This window comes from Melospiza georgiana, chromosome 17 (assembly GCF_028018845.1).
Source record: "Melospiza georgiana isolate bMelGeo1 chromosome 17, bMelGeo1.pri, whole genome shotgun sequence".
Classification (NCBI taxonomy): domain Eukaryota; kingdom Metazoa; phylum Chordata; class Aves; order Passeriformes; family Passerellidae; genus Melospiza; species Melospiza georgiana.
This window is the reverse complement of record NC_080446.1, coordinates 14,240,920-14,259,279: the sequence shown is the minus strand read 5'-3', so window position 1 is coordinate 14,259,279 and position 18,360 is coordinate 14,240,920. Positions and strand designations below refer to the sequence as shown.

The 18,360-nt window shown below is 61.2% G+C and overlaps 1 protein-coding gene across 1 annotated transcript in view; it reads right to left on the bottom strand.

The window, feature by feature from the left end:
- DLGAP4 (DLG associated protein 4) overlaps nucleotides 1-14,963 on the bottom strand; it is a 174,005-nt gene extending 159,042 nt beyond the window's left edge. Inside the window, exon 1 of the mRNA XM_058036413.1 lies at nucleotides 14,900-14,963. The gene's annotated coding sequence lies outside the window, so the exon portion shown is untranslated. The remainder of the gene's footprint in view (nucleotides 1-14,899) is intronic.
- Nucleotides 14,964-18,360: the final 3,397 nt, after the last annotated feature.

Below are 18,360 nucleotides of genomic sequence, written 5' to 3'. Positions count from 1 at the left end.
AGGGGAACAGGGCCTGCCATGGACACAGGAACAGGGGAACAGGGCCTGCCATGGACACGGGAACAGATCCATGGACACAGGAACAGGGCCTGCCATGGGCACGGGAACAGGGGAACAGGGCCTGCCATGGACAGGGGAACAGGGCCTGCCATGGGCACGGGAACAGGGGAACAGGGCCTGCCATGGGCACGGGAACAGGGCCTGCCATGGACACAGGAACAGCTCCTGCCATGGACAGGGGAACAGGGCCTGCCATGGGCACGGGAACAGGGGAACAGGGCCTGCCATGGGCACGGGAACAGGGCCTGCCATGGACACAGGAACAGCTCCTGCCATGGACACAGGAACAGGGCCTGCCATGGACACAGGAACAGCTCCTGCCATGGACACAGGAACAGCTCCTGCCATGGACACGGGAACAGGGCCTGCCATGGACACAGGAACAGGGCCTGCCATGGACAGGGGATCAGGGCCTGCCATGGACAGGGGATCAGGGCCTGCCATGGACACAGGAACAGCTCCTGCCATGGACACAGGAACAGGGCCTGCCATGGACAGGGGATCAGGGCCTGCCATGGACACAGGAACAGCTCCTGCCATGGACACAGGAACAGCTCCTGCCATGGACACAGGAACAGGGCCTGCCATGGACAGGGGATCAGGGCCTGCCATGGACACAGGAACAGCTCCTGCCATGGACACGGGAACAGGGCGTGCCTGGGCAGCTCAGGCTGCCATGGGGCTTGGCCCATCTGCCCATGTGGTCATGGAGAACAGGACCCCCACAGCAGCGTGGACAACACCTCTGAGCTGTGTCCTCACTGCACTGCTCTGCAGAAGGGATTTGCTCTATTGCATTGGAGTTTTGGAAAAAAATTTCCCTGTGAGGGTAGGGAGGCCCTGGTACAGCGACCCACGGCCCAGAGCTGCTGTGGCTGTCCCTGGATCCCTGGAATTGTCCAAGATCAGGAAGGACAGGGCTTGGAGGAGCCTGATCTGCTGGAAAGTGTCCCTGCCCAGGGCAGGCAGATGGGGTTGGATGATCCGTGAGGTCCTTTCAATCCCATTCTGGGATTCAGTGATTCAATCAGAGCAACTTGGAAGGATGAGCCCCACTAGATGTGAAGGAAGGTTTGGTGTTCCCCCCTGCTGAGCTCCCCAGCACAGCTCAGCCCCCCAGCATAGCTCAGCCCCCTCAGCACTGCTCAGCAGCCCAGCAACTTCCCTCTTCTGCAGGGACATCCCTATCCCTGCACACTGGGAGCCCAGGGAAAGCCAACAGGCTTCTCAGGAGAGCAAGGCAGAAAGGCAACAGTTTGGGAGAAAATAACATTTTCATAAAGTGTTTGAAGTCATTTGGAGGAGGAAAGTGGGAAGGGAGAGGAATCAGAGTCCCTGTGAGTGTGTGATGCGTGCGTATGTGAGAGTGCGACAACAGGAGCCTCCCTCTCCGCAGAGGAGAAACCATCTCAGCTTCTCAGCTTTGGGAGAGTGTTGAGACACTGGGAAATTAAAGCAATGCCCACAGAACGTGTTTGCAAAGTCCAGCTTCCTTGGTGAGGCACCACGTGTAGGTGTCACACTGCTGCTGGCAGCGGGCACGTGCTGGGCACGGGCGCTGGGCGCGAGCTGGGGCTGCCCAGGACCCTGTGCTCTGCCACGTGCAGCCCTCGGGATCTGAAGGCCACCAGGGCCAGTGCAAATCTCCTGTGGGATGCACAGGCTGTGTGGGAGCATCAGTGGCCACCCCCTGCCCACGGCAGCCCCAAAGGAGGAGCACCACGGATGGCAGAAATGGGACAGAACCACGGCAGAGCAGCTGGAGCTGCCCCAAGCTGCTTTCCCTGCCTGCTGCCACTGCCTATGGGCAAAAGAGCCCCGAGTGTTCCCCCAGCCCTGCTGAGCTGTGCCGGGGCTCAGCCAGCACCCAGGCAGCCCCGCAGCATCCCAGCCCCAGTGCCGGCATCCCCAAGCCCGGCTGCGGGGCTGGGGGCCTCCCCGCTGCTCTCCACAGCCCCGCCAGCTCCCCCGGCAGCTATCACGACTTCCTAGTGCAGAGAGACTCACTAATGAAGTGGAAAAGGAGGAGGAGGAGCAGGCTGAACGGTCCGTCCTGAGGGACAGTGCAGCAAGGAGGAGGAGGAGGAGGAGGAGGAGGAGGAGAGCCTCAGCGCTGATCTCGGCTCAGCAGCCACCCAGGCGGGGAAGCAGTGGCAGGGCAGTGCCGGGGCAGTGCCGGGATGGAAGGGCCGAGGGCCGGCAGCCGGGCTGGGAGCCGTGCCGGGGAGGGCAGGAGCCCGGCCCGGTGCCTCAGGCCCATCGCAGCGGCCTCGCCCCCAGGGCGGGAGGCAAAGGGAACCTGTGGGCCCGGGGACACTCACGGCACCCTCTGGGGCTCAGGCGTGCCCAGCCCGCAGGGCAGCAGCCCCGGCAGGGAGCGGCAGCTCCTCACAGCAGCACGGGAGGGGACGACAGGCTGGGCTGTGTGGGAAGGGCGTTTTTCTCCACACCAGCCGGTCCCCGTTCTGAGCTGTCTCTGCAGGGCCTGGCTGCTGTGCCTGTGGGAAGCACGGCCGGGGGGCTGCAGGGAGCCACCGACCCCCAGGCACCGGCCCTGGCTGGGCAGCAGCCCCAGGAGCTGCTCTCTCCTCAGGGATGGGGGAAGATTATCCCAGCCCGCAGCTTCAAACAGAGCCCCGCAGACATGAGGGTGATGGGGCACATGGGCAGAGGCTCCTGCAGCTCTGAGGCCTCGCTCCATTCCCTGGGGCCCCAAAGCTGGGGAGCCCCAGATTGCAGCAGCCTCCTGTCCCCAGGTGACATGGGGGGCTCTGAGCCCAGCCGGGCTCCACCGCTCCTGTGGGGACACGGGGGCTGCTGTCCCCTCCTCACAGCCCCAGCCCAGGCTGGGGACAGGACTCCCGAGCCTGCCCAGGGCCAGGAAAGAACCGAGGAGCTCATGGGGAGCTTGGGTGCCCCATCCCTGCCCATCCCTTCTCTCATCATGCAGGGCACGCAATTCTGAGAGCATCATCCCCTCCATGAGCATCGCCCCCTCAGGGAGTGTCACTGCATGCTGAGCAGGGCGGGACACACCTCTGTGCTGTGAAGGTCTGGCTGTCCATGTCCCTCCATGTATCCTACTTGGAAAGCACAACCCCAACCTTGGCCTGCCATGAAATCCGTGCTCCCATCCCAGAGGCTTTCCCCACAGCAGGCAGGGAATGGTTCCACTGGCTGTGAGGGGACAGCTGAGAACTGCACCTCCGTTCTCCAGCCAGCTGAAACACCTCCTAACACTGTCACTGGGCCTTGAGCTCTGCCCAAACCATCAGCAGTGCCCAGCTGAGACGGAAGGAGGCTGGGATATTTAGGAAATGCCAAACCAGCCTTTTCTGATTGTTCAGAAAATTGCCTCAAACTGTTCAGAACAAGAAAATCACTGGACAAAGGGCCTTGTCCATCAACTGGGTCAGTCCTAACCCCAGCCCTGAGCCCTGGCTGCCCCAGCAGCTCTGCCCAGGAGGGAGGTGGCCCTGGGGCAGGGCAGCAGGTCCCTGTCCCACCTGGCTGTGGTGCCCGTGCCCAGGACTTGCCCAAGCCCACGGTGGCCCAGCCCAGCCCCAGAGCAGCCACCCAGCCACCCATCCCACCTCCAGCATGGGAGGATGAGTCTGTCAGGCTCAGCGAGGGAGCGTCACCTTCGCTCCCGCAGTGAGAGCGGAGCCATTCAAACCCTCTCTCTCTGACACACACTGAGCCATTTCCGGGAGTTTGGCAGGGAATAACATTATCTATAAATATATAAATAATGTTATATAAATATACCATTATCTATAAATACCCTGGGGTGCTGCTGTGCTGACAGCCCTGCCCACCCCGGGAGGGCTCAGCCTGAGGGTCAGGAACAGCAGAGCACGGCAGGGCTGTGCCAGCTCGGATTGCGGGCAGTGGGCACAGGGCAAGAGCTGGGCAGGACCTGGGGGCACAGAGAGAGCCGAGGAGCACAGGGGTGAGGGAATGAGGGGGTTCCCAAAGCACACCCTGAGAGTCTCTGTGGCTGCAGCCAAGGTCTCTGGTCTGACACACAACCAGCTCATCTCTGCCTCGCCAGGGGGACCCCAGGCACAGAGGGGCTCTCACACCACAGCAGGCACCAACACAGGCTCCTCAGGGCACCAGGGGATGCCCTGAACACCCCAGGGACACTCACTGCAGGGATTTCCCAGCTCTCCCAGAGGAGGGAAGCTGCTCGCTGCGGACTCCTGACCATCAGCTGGGCCAGCCCAGGACCAACGTGAGGAATCAGTGACACCTCCTGCACCTGCTCCTCTACCAAGGCCCTGAGACACTGGGTGAAGAAAACCCTTCAGCCCAGCTGAGAGGGAAGCAGGGGGGAGGGGAACCAAGGCTCCCCGCCCCCAGGCAGGCTGTCCAGCCCCCCTGGAATGGCTGGAGCCAGGTGCTGTCACCCGTCTGTCACCTGCCAGGGAAAATGGTGTGGGTGGTCCCAGTCCTGCGGAGACACACGAGACAAACAGCTCAGAGACTGGGATATTAAACACTTGACGTAAGGAGACTCTCATGATGCTCACCACAGGCCTCACCACTCCTCCTCAGCACAAGTGTCACCTCAGAGCTCCTGCAGAGAGCTCAGCTGCTCTGAGTCCTCAGCAGCAGCCCCATGGACAGCAGGGGAGATGCAGGAGACACCAAACCCAAAGCTGTTGGAGGCCTGAGGAAATGGGGTCCTTCCCTGTGGGAGTCGATCAAGAGATATGCAGAAGGGTCCACACATCCCAGGGACTGCAGAAGCCAAGCCCAGGGATATCTAAACCATCCCACAGCCAGCACAGTGTGGTTTGGGGCTGTCTGTCTCTTTGCCCTCATCACATTCAACCCTGGAGGGCATAAACCCCATAAGACCACAGAACCATGGGATCAGGAACTGGTTTGGGTCAGAAGGGACCTTAAATATCATCTAGTTCCAATCCTCAACCACAAGATCTCCACAACAGCTCTGGAAGTTGTGCTGTGCCTCCTTGCAGCAGCTTTGCTTTCCTGGCCAAGAGCCGCAGCCAGGCAAAGCTCTCATGAAAGACAATTTTCCTGACAGCCCATGGTCCAGAGCCACCAGACAAGCACAGGAAAGGCTGACATCCATGGGAGCCTTCCTGAGCAGAGCCAGAGTGGCACAGGAGGGCTCAGCATGGTGGGAACCTTCCCTCTACAACGTCTCTGCAGCAGGAAGAGGCTCAGGACCTTCTCCTGCACACCCAAACCAGGGGTCACACACAAAGCCCACAGCAGTGTGCACTGGGAGCTGCATGGTTGCTGTAGCCGCAGTCTGTGCCCACAGATGGACACAAAGGACTTTCCAGAGCAGATCTGTGGGCAGCTACGAGGTGAGGAACACAGACATCTGCAAACCCTGCCATGGAGAGCCGCACAGGCCCAGCCCGGCCTGCAGGAGCTTGGTGCCAACCTCCGGAGTGTGGCTTCAGCAAAACTCTGCTGGAGGGACCCAGCAGCACCTCCAACCCTGAGCCAAGGGCTTCCCTCACAGACCTGAGCACAACCTTCTCCTCTGTTTATTCTGCACAGAGCTAAACACACTCCTGAAATGAGAATAACAAAGCAGCCTCAGTGCCCAAAATGACTGCCCCTGAGCACCCCAGTGACAGCCTGAGATCTCCTGCAGCCCCTTTGCCTCAGTGAGTGTGACCAGAGGCTCCTGGTGGGAGGTGGGCAGTGCTCAGCCTGCCCCGGCTGCCCAGCACAGAGGGGCAGGGGGGCTGCAGCTGGGGGCTGCCCACCCCAGCATGGCTGGGCCAAGCACAGCCAGCTGTGGATCCTGGGCAGGATTTCCCCTGGAAACAGGGCAAGAAAAACCCCACGAGCTCGGAATGAGCTCCTTGAAGCCCATCCAGGAGCAAACGGGAGCCAGCCCAGCTCCTGGCAGGCCAGCACTGCCCTGGGCTGGCGGCCCTGGCTGAGCTGGGCAGCAAATGAGGGACGCAGGTGCCAGTCGGGGCCAGAGCCATGCCAGGGCCAGTCCTGGCTGCTGCCCTGTGCTGTGCCCTGCGTTGTGTCCTGTGCTGTGCCCTGCTGCCCGGTGCTGTGCCCTGCTGCCCGGCGCTGTGCCCTGTGCTGTGCCCTGTGCTGTGCCCTGCGCTGCTGCCCTGTGCTGATGCCCTGCACTGCTGCCCTGTGCTGTGCCCTGCGTTGTGTCCTGTGCTGTGCCCTGCTGCCCGGTGCTGTGCCCTGCTGCCCGGCACTGTGTCCTGTGCTGTGCCCTGTGCTGTGCCTTGCGCTGCTGCCCTGTGCTGATGCCCTGCGCTGCTGCCCTGTTTTGTGCCTTGCGCTGATGCCCTGCGCTGTGCCCTGCGCTGTGCCCTGCACTGCTGCCTGGCGCTGCTGCCCTGCACTGTGCCCTGTGCTGTGCCCTGAGCTGTGCCCTGCACTGTGCCCTGCACTGTGCCCTGCGCTGCCGCCCTGCGCTGCTGCCCCATGTTGTGCCTTGCGCTGTGCCCTGCACTGTGCCCTGCGCTGCTGCCCGGCACTGCGGATGGCACCGGGAGGATGCGGGGAGGCAGCTGCCATCTGGATCCAGGGCTCTCCATCTCTGCGGCGTGGCAGCAGCGCTCGGTGCTGATTGTGGGCAGATTAGAGGGGACACAGCGTGCTCATCCCGATCCTGCTGCGCTGCCGCTACCCAGGCTGGAAATAAAGCCTCGTTTTTCATGCAAAGATGCACAATGGTTAACAGGGAAAAGCTTGCCTGGGAGGCATGCAGGTAGCAAACCAATTTCCAAACGGGTCTCCAATTACTCCTGATGGTTATTCGATTTACATTTTTTTTCTGGCTCACCAGATGTTGATGCTTGGAGGGTGAAACCGGGCCCAGCATGAGGGTGTGGGAAGGTGCAGGAGTCCCCTGCTGCAGAGTGGCACGTTTCCCTGGAGCTGCTCTGTTCCTCACCACTCACAGCCATGCTTCCATCCGTACTGTGCGTCACGGACACGGAGAGGAGCGAGGGAGCAGGGCTGCTGCAGACACGGAGCCACATCTGCCAAGCCCACAGCTGGAAAAGCCCTGTTTTCCTGCCAGCACAGGCGGCAGCTCCCTGTCCCAGAGCAGGAGTGGCGGCTCCTACCAGGTGACAGCTTCCTGCGAGAAGCCCCTGGGCTGGCTCTGTGCTCTGCTTCCTCGGAGGAGAAGCAGTGGAGGTGGATTCATGAGGCTCCGAGAGTCCATTTTGCAGGAAATGCTCCAGGCTGCCCGGGTCCTGTGGAATGCCAGCCCCACGCCTCTACACGGACACAGCTGCCCCTGGCAATGCAGGTGCCAGCCCCACACCAGGCACGGGGGCAGGAAAGTCAGCAGGGCTCTGCTCCTCAAAGGCATGCTGGTGCCAAGCTCCAATGGAAATGATGGCAACAAGGCTCTGAATCCCGTTCCTGCCCGGGCCTCATCCTGGCCCTGAGCTTCCAGAGTGCGTCACGGCAAAGGCCCAGAGCAGAGTTTGTTATGTGGCACCTCTCTCCTGCAGGGGACTGGCACGGGGATGGACATTTGTCTGCCCCTCCAAAAGCCTAATGATAGTGCAACCACCCAACCACAACCCTGGGACTGATCCCAGCCCGTGGTGCAGCTGAAGAGGAACCAGGGGTGGCACACAGGGACAGGGACAGCAGGCACTGATCTGCCAGGCACTGCCACTCGCTGCCAGCCAGCTCCATTCCCCATGGGCTCCACTGCCCACAGCCCCACCAGCTCTGGGCAACCTGGAGCACATTTACATGGGAAAACCCACTGGGAGAAGGGTGAAGGTTGGGCACAGGGCTGAGGGTCAGGGAGCTCTGCCCGCAGCCACTGCCCACACACTGCAAACCATCCCTGCCAGGGGAAGGACAGGGCACATCCCAGGCATGGCAAACACAGGTCAAGGCCATGCTCAGTGCCAGTGGCCACTCGTGACATGGGGACAGGTGCCCACAGACCCCCAAGGCTGCAGCCAGGCTGGGGCCCAGGCGTGCTCACACAGTGAGCCCTCTCCCTCCAGCACCCCTGAGCATTCCCTGGCACACACCTCCAGCCCTGCACACCTGCAGGGACATCACCAGCGACCGCTGCACACGCGTGTGTGTGACACACACCCCAGAGGGGCACACCAACCCCAGAGGGGCACACCAACCCCAGAGGGGCACACACACATATCCAAGGGGACACACACACATCCAAGGGGAGGACACACATATCCTAGGGGAACACACACACATCCAAGGGGACACACACACATCCAAGGGGACACACACATATCCTAGGGGAGGACACACATATCCTAGGGGAACACACACACATCCAAGGGGACACACACACATCCAAGGGGACACACACACATCCAAGGGAAACACACACACATCCAAGGGGACACACACATATCCTAGGGGAGCACACACACATCCAAGGGAAACACACGCACATCCAAGGGAAACACACACACATCCAAGGGGAGGACACACATATCCTAGGGGAACACACACATATCCTAGGGGAACACACACATATCCTAGGGGAACACACACATATCCTAGGGGAACACACACACATCCAAAGGGACATACACACATCCAAGGGGACACACACACATATCCTAGGGGAACACACGCACATCCAAGGGGACACACACATATCCTAGGGGAGGACACACACATCCAAGGGGACACACACATATCCAAGGACACATATCCTAGGGGAACACACACATATCCAAGGGGAGGACACACATATCCTAGGGGAACACACACATATCCTAGGGGAGCACACGCACATCCAAGGGGAACACACGCACATCCAAGAGGAAAACACGCATATCCAAGGGAAGCACACGCACATCCAAGAGGAAAACACGCACATCCAAGAGATGCACACGCACCCAGAGCGGAGCACACACACATCCGAGGGGAAGACACGCTCGCCGATGGGAACACAGGCAGGCGCGGGCCGCGCACACCCGCACGGCCGGGCTGGGGCCGCTCCCCCGCCCCGGCTCGCTGCGGAGGGCACGCACCGGGAATCGGGGCCGCCCTCAGCCCCGCAGCTCGACCCCGGCTCTGTGCCGTGGCTCCCGCAGCCGGCGCGGCTCCGCAGCGGGTCCCCGCACACGCGCCGGGCCGGGGTTCCCGCACACGCACATGTTTGCGATATTGGTGATATTGGTGATGCGGGGAGCAGCGAGGCAGCGGCGGGGCCGGGCTCTGCCGTGGCTCCCGCACCCCTGCGCAGCCGCGGCCCCGCCACGCCGCAGCCCGCAGCGCAGCCGGCCGCCCGCTGCCCCGCACGGACACGCGTGGGGTGCGCTGGGCCACGCCCCCGGGGTGCGGGATGTCTCTCACACACACGCACCCGCACTCACACTCACCCTCACATACACACTCACACACACGCTGAGCCCGGTTGCTCCGCAGCCACTTAACTCTTTGTTGCCCGTTCCCGCACCAGCCAGCCCAGCCCTGCACCAGCCAGCCCCTTCCCGCACCGTCCGGCCGTTCCTCCCGCACCGTCCGGCCACACGCCCCGCTCTGTCCGGCCACACGCCTCGCTCTGTCCGGCCATCCCTGCCGCACCGTCCGGCCACACAGTCCCCTCCGTCCGGCCACACACCCCGCTCCGTCCGGCCATCCCTCCCGCACCGTCCGGCCACCCCTGCCGCACCAGCCGGCCCCTTCCCGCACCATCCAGCTCCTTCCCGCACCTCTCAGACCTTCACCGCACGCCGTCCATCGCTCCATCCCGCACTGTCCGAGCCCTTCCCCGCACCGCCCGTGCCCTGGCCCCGCACCGTCCATCCCCGCCCCGCTCCCGGCGCCCCCCGCAGCCCCTCCTCACCTGGCCCGGCTGTGCGGGTCCCTCGGCGGGGCAGCGCCCGCTGCTCGCAGCGCCCCGGCGGGCTGGGCGGGGGGCCCGGCTCGGCTCGGCCCGGCCCGGCCCGGCCCCGGCCCCGGCCCCGGCCGCTGGCCGGCCCCGCTGCCCCCCTGCCCGCGGCGCGGTGCGGCCGCCTCGCCCCTATGCGGAGGCTCGAGCGGCACCGAGGCGATGCCCATTCATTCAGCTTGGCCCCCGCAGCCCTCCCCTTCCGCCCCGCGCCCCAGCCGCCTGCATGGAGGGGGCTGGCGATGCTGCAGCGGTACCCAGAGCCCCCGGAGAGCACAGTGCGGAGAGGAGGGAGGGAGAGGAGGAGGAAGGAGAGCAGAAGGAGGGAAGAGGAAAGAGGGAGAGGGAGATGGCTGCCCCCAAAACCAGAGCTGGATCTGGAGAAGACTCTGGGATTTCCAGCAGGAAATCAGGGCAGGGAGCGGAGCGGGGCCGGCGCAGCACCCCCCGCCCAGCCCGGCACGGCAGCCCCAGCCCCGCTCCCGAGGATGCCCGGCCAGGGGCTGGGGCTGCGGGCGGTGGGCACGGCCCCGGGCAGAGCCAGGGCAGGGCACGGCCCCCCTGCCCAACCCAGGTGTGCCCCCTGAGACCGGGCTGACCCAGCCGGGGGACGCCAGCCTCCCCAGCCAGGAGCTTTGCTTTAGGGGCATGGAAAGCTCAGGGGGCACCTTTTGGTGGTGTTGCCAACCCGGCGTACGGGGGCTGCACGCTTGGCCCCACACCTGCAGTTTTGCAGAGCCCAGCTTTGCTCAGGCGGGGCCCCTTGACCCTCACATACAGTCAGGACCCCCTCACACGCACAGGGTCCTGAGCCCCAGGATAACGTCCTGCACGCCACATCAAAATTTCTCAGCTTTTCCTAATCTGGGTCTTGCCTAACCCTCTGGAAAATAATCCACTGACCATCTGCCACAGTGAAATTCATTTACAGCCTCGCACAAATTAGGCTCAACTGTTCACTTCCTGCTCCTCTTCTGCTCAGGGCTTTTGGTCGCTCTGGTGCACGTGTGTCTCCCTTCCCACAGGCTGGGGGTGACCTTCCCACGGGCTGGGATGTCCTTGCCATGGACTGGGATGTCCTTGATGTGAACTGGAGGTGACTTTGCCAGCGCTGGGCTGCAGGGCAGTGCTTGCTTCTGACACACTCTTGGATCTCAGGGTGCTTTCTCCTGGTGGGATGGCATTCCCATGCCCAACCTTGCCATGGACTGCGGGTGACTCTGCCATGGGCTGTGACATCCTTGCCCTGTGACATCCTTGCCGTGGGCTGGAGGTGACCTTGCCATGGACTGGGCTGAAGGGCAGTGCCTGCTCCTGACGTGCTCTGAGATTTCTGACATGCTCTGAGACCACGGTGTTTTCTCCTGGTTGGACGGCATTCCTATGCAGCCATGGCATTGTCATGCCCTGATGGCATTCCTGTGCAGCCATTCCCATGCAGCCATTCCCATGCCTTGATGGCATTCCCGTGCAGCCATGGCATTCCCATGCCAGGATGGCATTCCCATGCAGCCATGGCATTCCCATGCAGCCATGGCATTCCCATGCCCTGATGCCATTCCCATGTAGCCATGGAATTCCCACGCAGCCATGACATTCCCATGCCCTGATGGCATTCCCATGCAGCCATGGCATTCCCATGCCCTGATGCCATTCCCATGCAGCCATTCCCATGCCCTGATGGCATTCCCATGCAGCCATGGCATTCCCATGCCCTGATGCCATTCCCATGCAGCCATTCCCATGCCCTGATGGCATTCCCATGCCCTGATGCCATTCCCATGCAGCCATTCCCATGCCAGGATGGCATTCCCATGCAGCCATTCCCATGCCCTGATAGCATTCTCATGCCAGGATGCCATTCCCATGCAGCCATTCCCATGCCCTGATGCCATTCCCATGCCCTGATGCCATTCCCATGCAGCCATTCCCATGCAGCCATTCCCATGCCCTGATGCCATTCCCATGCCAGGATGCCATTCCCATGCAGCCATTCCCATGCCCTGATAGCATTCCCATGCTCTGATGGCATTCCCATGCAGCCATTCCCATGCCCTGATGCCATTCCCATGCCCTGATGCCATTCCCATGCCAGGATGCCATTCCCATGCAGCCATTCCCATGCCCTGATAGCATTCCCATGCCAGGAGGGCATTCCCATGCCCAAGGCACAGAGCCCTGCCCTCGGGAGGGCTGAGCAGCCTCTTTGGGGACCAGCCTGTCCCTCTGGCTGCCCTTGGAGGTGTGTGCAGGGCAGCTGAGGAGCCTTCATGGGTCCAGGCAGGAACCGAGCAAGAGCTCTTGGATTTCCCTGTGCCAGGGATCCCAGACTGCCCTCAATGAGTGATCCAGGCATTGATCCAGGTGTTGCTGGTTTCAGAGGGGATTCCAAACCCCTGGATTTTGCTGGTTTGGGATGCCTGGCCAGGGCTGCCCCGTGGGAGTGAGGGATCAGAGCCAGGACTGCTCAGCTCTGTGAAACACCTCTGCAGTCAGTGCCTGCACCTGCCTAAAGCCCGGCCTGGGGCTGAGCACGGGGTGGGAGCAGCGACCACGGGCATTTTCCCATCCCTTTGCCCGGGTGCTTTTGCAAATGGAGGGCTGGCTTTCTGGGGAAGAGGCTTCATTCTCTAAGGAAAATGGAAATATACAGATTTTTTTTTTCCTTCCTGTAGCAGATTCAGCAAAAGTGCAGCTGCCTTCCCAGTCCTGAATACAGAATTGACCATTCAGTTCATCCCTAAGGGGAAATGGCCCAGCAGAGAGGAACAACGAGCCCCACAGTGCTCTCTGCACCCTCCAAAGTCTTTCTCAACCCTGGAATTTTCCTCTCCCAAATTCCAGGGGTGCCTGGCTCCCTTTGCAGGGCAGTGAAGGTTTTCCTCATGCTTCCAGCCCCCCTCTCTGAAAAGCTATCAGCTTCAAAATGTGTAATTTTTTCCTCTTAAACTGTAATTTTCCAGGTTATTTGTCCATGGTGGAGCCTGGGGGGCAGAGGCACTGGGGCAGCCAGAGCAGGAGCTGGGTGGGTGCTGAAGGGCACCCCAGGGGGACAGGGCAGGGCATTCCAGCCATGCCAAGGGCATGGAGGGCTGGCACCAGGCAGCCTGGCACCTTTTGGCTATGAGGAGCAATGCTTTGCCATCCCTCTGCCTATCCTGAGCCTCATGGCTGCTCCAAGTGCTGGAAGGACAGGAAAGGAAGGCACAGGTGATGATGTTTGCTGCTGATTTCACTGTGAGTGTCTGGGTGGCTGCTGCTCAGGAAAGTCACTCAGTGTCCTGAGCAGGCCAGGCCAGGTGCAGTGCCAGGGGCATGGAGCAGCCCTGGCAGGCTGCAGGAGCCCCTGCTGGGCTTTCAGTCAGCAGCCCAGCCAAGGCCGTGTGGAGGAAAAAGAGAAAGGGATTTAGGAAGACATTAAGGAATTAATTATTTTATAATGTTTAAGAAGAAATTACTCCCTGTAAAAATGGGGAGGTCCTGACACAGAGAAGTTGTGGCTGCCCCTGGATCCCTGGCAGTGCCAAGGCCAGGCTGGATGGGGCTGGGAGCAGCCTGGGACAGTGGAAGGTGTCCCTGCCCAGGGCAGGGGGGTTGTAACAAAGATGTTCTTCGAGGTCCCTTCCAGCCCAAACCGTTCTGGAATTCTGGGATTCTATGGATGAAGGGCAGCTGGGGAGGTTTTTCTATGAAGGAGCCCAAAGCCCCATTTCTCAGCTGTACCAGAGTGAAGAGGGGCTTGGGCACCTGCAGGAAAGCCACAGGCAGCTCCAGAGGCTTCTCCAAGTGAAGACAAATGGATCTCATTCCTGGTGATCCAGGAGGGACAATGGAGGGTGACACAGCTCAGGGCAGAGGGGAAATGATCTCTGCAGGAGCTGCTGTGCTGAGCCCTGGTTCAGTGCCAGGCTGGCACCTGGGGGCAGCCCCAGTGCAAGGGCAATGTCCCAATGTCCCTGAGCAGGGGAGGGCTGTCCTGAGGCACTGACACACCTGGAGCACTGATGGCACAACAGGAGGGACTCAGGCGTGGCTGGGCTGCAGGGGGAGCAGAGCAGTGTCTGCACAGCAAGGATGGGCAATGGGCAGCACATTTCAGAACTTTATTTTGTGGGGCGTGGCGCAGGATCCGCCAGCAGACGGAGGGAGGGCTGTCATTGAATCACCCTCCAGCTTCCCTGCCCCAGGCTGCCCCTGCAGGAGCTCCACTGCCCTTGGGCACGCACAGAGCTGGGGCTGTGCCCCCCGGGCCCTTGGGAGTGCCAAAGGCATCTGGGGCCATCCCAAAGGCATCTGGGGCCATCCCAAAGGCACCCCGGGGTCATCCCCAAAGCCACTTCAGGATCATCCCCAAAGCCACACTTGGGCCATCCCAAAGGCACCTCGGGGCCATCCCAAAACCACCCCAGGATCATCCCCAAAGGCACCCCGGGGCTGTCCCCAAGGCCACTTTGGAGCCATCCCCAAAGCCACACTTGGGCCATCCCAAAGGCACCCCGGGGCCATCCCCAAAGTCACTTCAGGATCATCCCCAAAGCCACTCTGGGGCTATCCCAAAGCCACCTCATGACCGTCCCCAAAGCCACTCTGGGGCCATCCCAAAGCCACCTCATGACCGTCCCCAAAGCCACTCTGGGGCCACCCCAAAGCCACCCCGGGGCCACCTCAAAGCCACCTCAGGATCATCCCCAAAGCCACTCCAGGATCATCCCCAAAGCCACCTTGGGGCCATCCCAAAGCCACCCCAGGTTCATCCCAAAGCCACCCCGTGACCAGCCCCAAAGCCACCCCAGGTCCACCCCCAAAGCCACCCCAGGTTCATCCCAAAGCCACCCTGGGACCAGCCCCAAATCCACCCCAGGGCCACCCCAAAGCCACCCCAGGTTCATCCCAAAGCCACCCTGGGACCAGCCCCAAAGCCACCCCAGGTCCATCCCAAAGCCACCCGGGTCCATCCCGTACCTCTCAGCTCGCTGGGCTCAGCACTGGGCCAGACTCAGCATCCTGAGCACCGTGTGTCCCTCTGGGCTCCAGGGCTGTCCCTCATGAGGGGACACACAGAGCAGGGCCCGTGTCCTCCCGGGGATCAGGGTGGTGGCTCTGTGCTCAGCCAGGCCCAGGGGCTGTCCCTGCAGTGATGGCAGCCTGGCTGGGCGTCAGGGGAAGAGAGGAGCCTGGCACAGCACGGGGAGCTGGGAGTCACCATAGGGATGTGGCTGGAGCTGGTGGGTGCTGGGGATCCCCAGCCGTGGCTGGGAGAGGGGACAGGCAGCCAGCAGGACAGGGAGCCAGGCCTAGGGCAGGCAGGGATGGCAGAGGCATGTAGGAAACAAGGGAAGGGCACCAGAGAGGCTTTCTGAGCCTTTCTGAGCATGGCTGAGTGTGTGCAGAGCAGGAATAAAATCAGAGAGCTTTGAAACCTTTGGGAGGAACACGGGGCCAGGGGGGACAGAAGGCAGGGACAGTGTGAGTGTGGGGGTGGAGAAGAGAAGGCCTGGGAGCTGGGGCAGCAATCCAAACAGTCCAAGGGCATTTCTCCAGCCTTAGAGATGTTTGTGCTGAAACCTGAGGGGCCTGGCACTGCCCATGGGGACAGCAGAGCAGGGGGAGGAGTGACCAGGCTGTCCCCATGGCTGGAGCTGAGGTGCTGCCAGGAGAAACAGGGGGATCCAGAAGAGCCCCAGCACTGCAGCAGGGCACAGCACAGGAGGGTGAGGGCTGGCACCTCAGGGGCCCTTGCAGCCCTTCTGGAGGGTGCTGTGTGGGAGGGCTGACAGGAACAGGCTCCTTGAGGGAGGAGGAGAGGGGAGCAACTCCCAGAGGAGCTGTTTGGAGCTGGGGAGTTGGCTCAGGTTGGGATTTGTGTTATGGTTTGCCCCATGGGCACAGGGAGTGTGTGATCCTCCCCCCAGGTCACAGCAAGGCCCTTCGGTTTCAGGTTTTGGCATGGCAGGGCTCAGCTGGTGGTGTCACTGGGGACAGGCTGGGGGAGTCACTGCTCTGAGGCAGGAACAGCTCCCCTGGCATGGCACTGCTGCTGTCCCCAGGGGTGACAGAGTGGGTCAAACGTGACAATGGCCACTTCAGTTACAATGGGCCAGATCTTCAGTGCCAGCAGGAGAAACAATGGCTCTGGCTCCATCCAGGAAGCTGGGGAGCGACTGGGGAAAATGTGTGGAGTGGAAGGTGAGAGGAGAAGGAGGCAGTGCTCAGGGATGGCCACAGTGCTGAGCATGCCCAGGCACTGCTGGGGCTGTGGGACAAACAGCCAGGGCTGGCCCAGGAGCTGGGGACAGGTGAATGAAGGCAGGGGAGGGCACTGCAGGTGAGCAGGGTGCAGAGCTCCCAGCCCCCAGAGGGGCAGGAACAGGGATGGGCACTGAGCACTGGGCTCCCCCAGACTCAGCAAGCTCTGAGCCCCTCCAGGGAGATCCTGCAGCCTTCTGCACTTGAGGGTGTTGCAGGTACCTCTGGAGACCACTGAGGGCTGAAGGGCAGGAAATCTGAGGTGGGCTGTGAGAGATGAGAGATGTGCCTGGTGGGTCAGACATCCCCCTCCTCCCCAGCAGGCCAAGCTCAGCCTGGCTTTGCTTTGCTCTCCTGCCCATAAACCTCTCACAAGTCAAATCTTGCCCTCTGTGCTCCTCACTGCAGTCAAACCCTGGTGAGCAGCAGCCTGTTGGGGCAGCCTGGTGCCCAGAACCTCAGTGTCCCCCTGCCCCTGCCTTGCTCTGACCTGGCAGCCCCTCCAAAGCCTGGGCCACATGGAGGAACCTCTGCCACAGCAGCCTGTGCTACCCTTTGTCCCAGAATTCCTCCTGAGCAGGCAGTGGCTCCTTCCAGGCCATGTGGCTCTGCTGAAGAGAAATGTGAACTTCTCTCTGAGCACAGATGGGAGTTTATTCTGTGGGCAGCTCTGGGCAGATCAAGGGGCTCTTGCCCTGTGTGGAAGCCGCCAGCCTTACTGAGGACAGACATGTTCCATGCAGACAAAATGCAGCACCTGCAGTCAGTGAGATCTTGGAATGAAAAATGTCCTGTGCCCCGTTCTTGGAGCACACACAAAACAGGGCACAGCAAGGGCTGAATTCCCAGCAGGGTGAATGGAAGCCATTGCAGCAGTCCCATGTGAAATTCAGTTCCACCCAGGATGAGCCAAGGAGCGAGCCCAGCAGGGCTGGAGTGTCTGTGCTCGGGGAGGAGCACTGAGCAGTAATGGGATGGAGCTGCAGGGAAGGGCTCAGTGGGGCTCTGTCGGTTTCTCGGCTGTTTGGGTGACCTGGAAACGCCCGGGGTGGCCTTGGACAGCCCGCGATTCAAAGGACGAGAAGAGGCTTCAGGTTTTTTCTCGGTCTCTGTGTTTATTAATTGTTTATCTAAAAGATTTTCTCTCGGCCCGACAGAGGTCTGCACAGCAGCCAGCCATGAGCACACTGAGAGCCCCCGGGGCGGTCACCTATCTTTATACTCAAAATTATGTATACAATATTTATCAATTTTCCCCAATACCTTTTACCCTTATTGACCTGTGCACTTTTAGTAATAACCAATCCCAAAGTGCCAACATCACCACAGAAGATGGAGGCCAAGAAGAAGAAGGAGGACAGGACATGCCCCAATTCCTCCATCTTACTTCTTTAGACCCCCCTGTACAGAAATCTTAAACCCTGTGTTTCACTCTCTAATTAACTTATCCCTTCACCATTCACCCAGTGAAATCCTCCCATCCTCATACAGGTGTCATCTCCCGTGCAGGATCAAAGTCCAGCCACCAGACACTTCTGGCAACATTCCAGGACTCCCGAGCCCCCCAAGGGTGGTCTCGGTCACTGCACATCAGTCCTGAGGTGCTGAGATCCCACAGGCTCGGGAGGAAGATTAGGTGCTTAGGGAGCACAGGAGCATCTGCAGCCTGGTCAGGCCCCAGGAGGAAGCACAGGAGGGATTGCAGCTCTCCTGCTGGACCTCCCCTCAGGGCAGGGCTGCAGCCAGAGTCAGGAATGTCCTGCAAGGCACCCACCAGAGCCATAATCCAGTCCTGGCCCTGCACTGACACCCAGCAATCCCCGAGAGCAGTGTCCCAACCCTCCTGCATCTCTGGCAGCCTCAGGGCTGTGCCCATTCCCTGGAGCCTGGCCAGTGCCAGCACCCTCTGGGGGAGGAACTTCAGGTGTATTTAAGGACTGCCTTGGGACTGTTTGCCACTGCTGGATGTGCAGACAGAGCACCAGTCTGCTCCAGTGGGGTGTTTGCAGGATTTTACAGCAGGAAACCATGGCCTGGGCATGAGGACACAGCTGGACACTGTGCAGTGCATGTGGCATCTGCACAGCTCTGAGTGATACCTGTAGGAAATGAGCCTGTACCAGAACAGAAGGATATTTAATAAGGCAGCTCCTGTCCTCCCTGCACAGCTCAGGAGC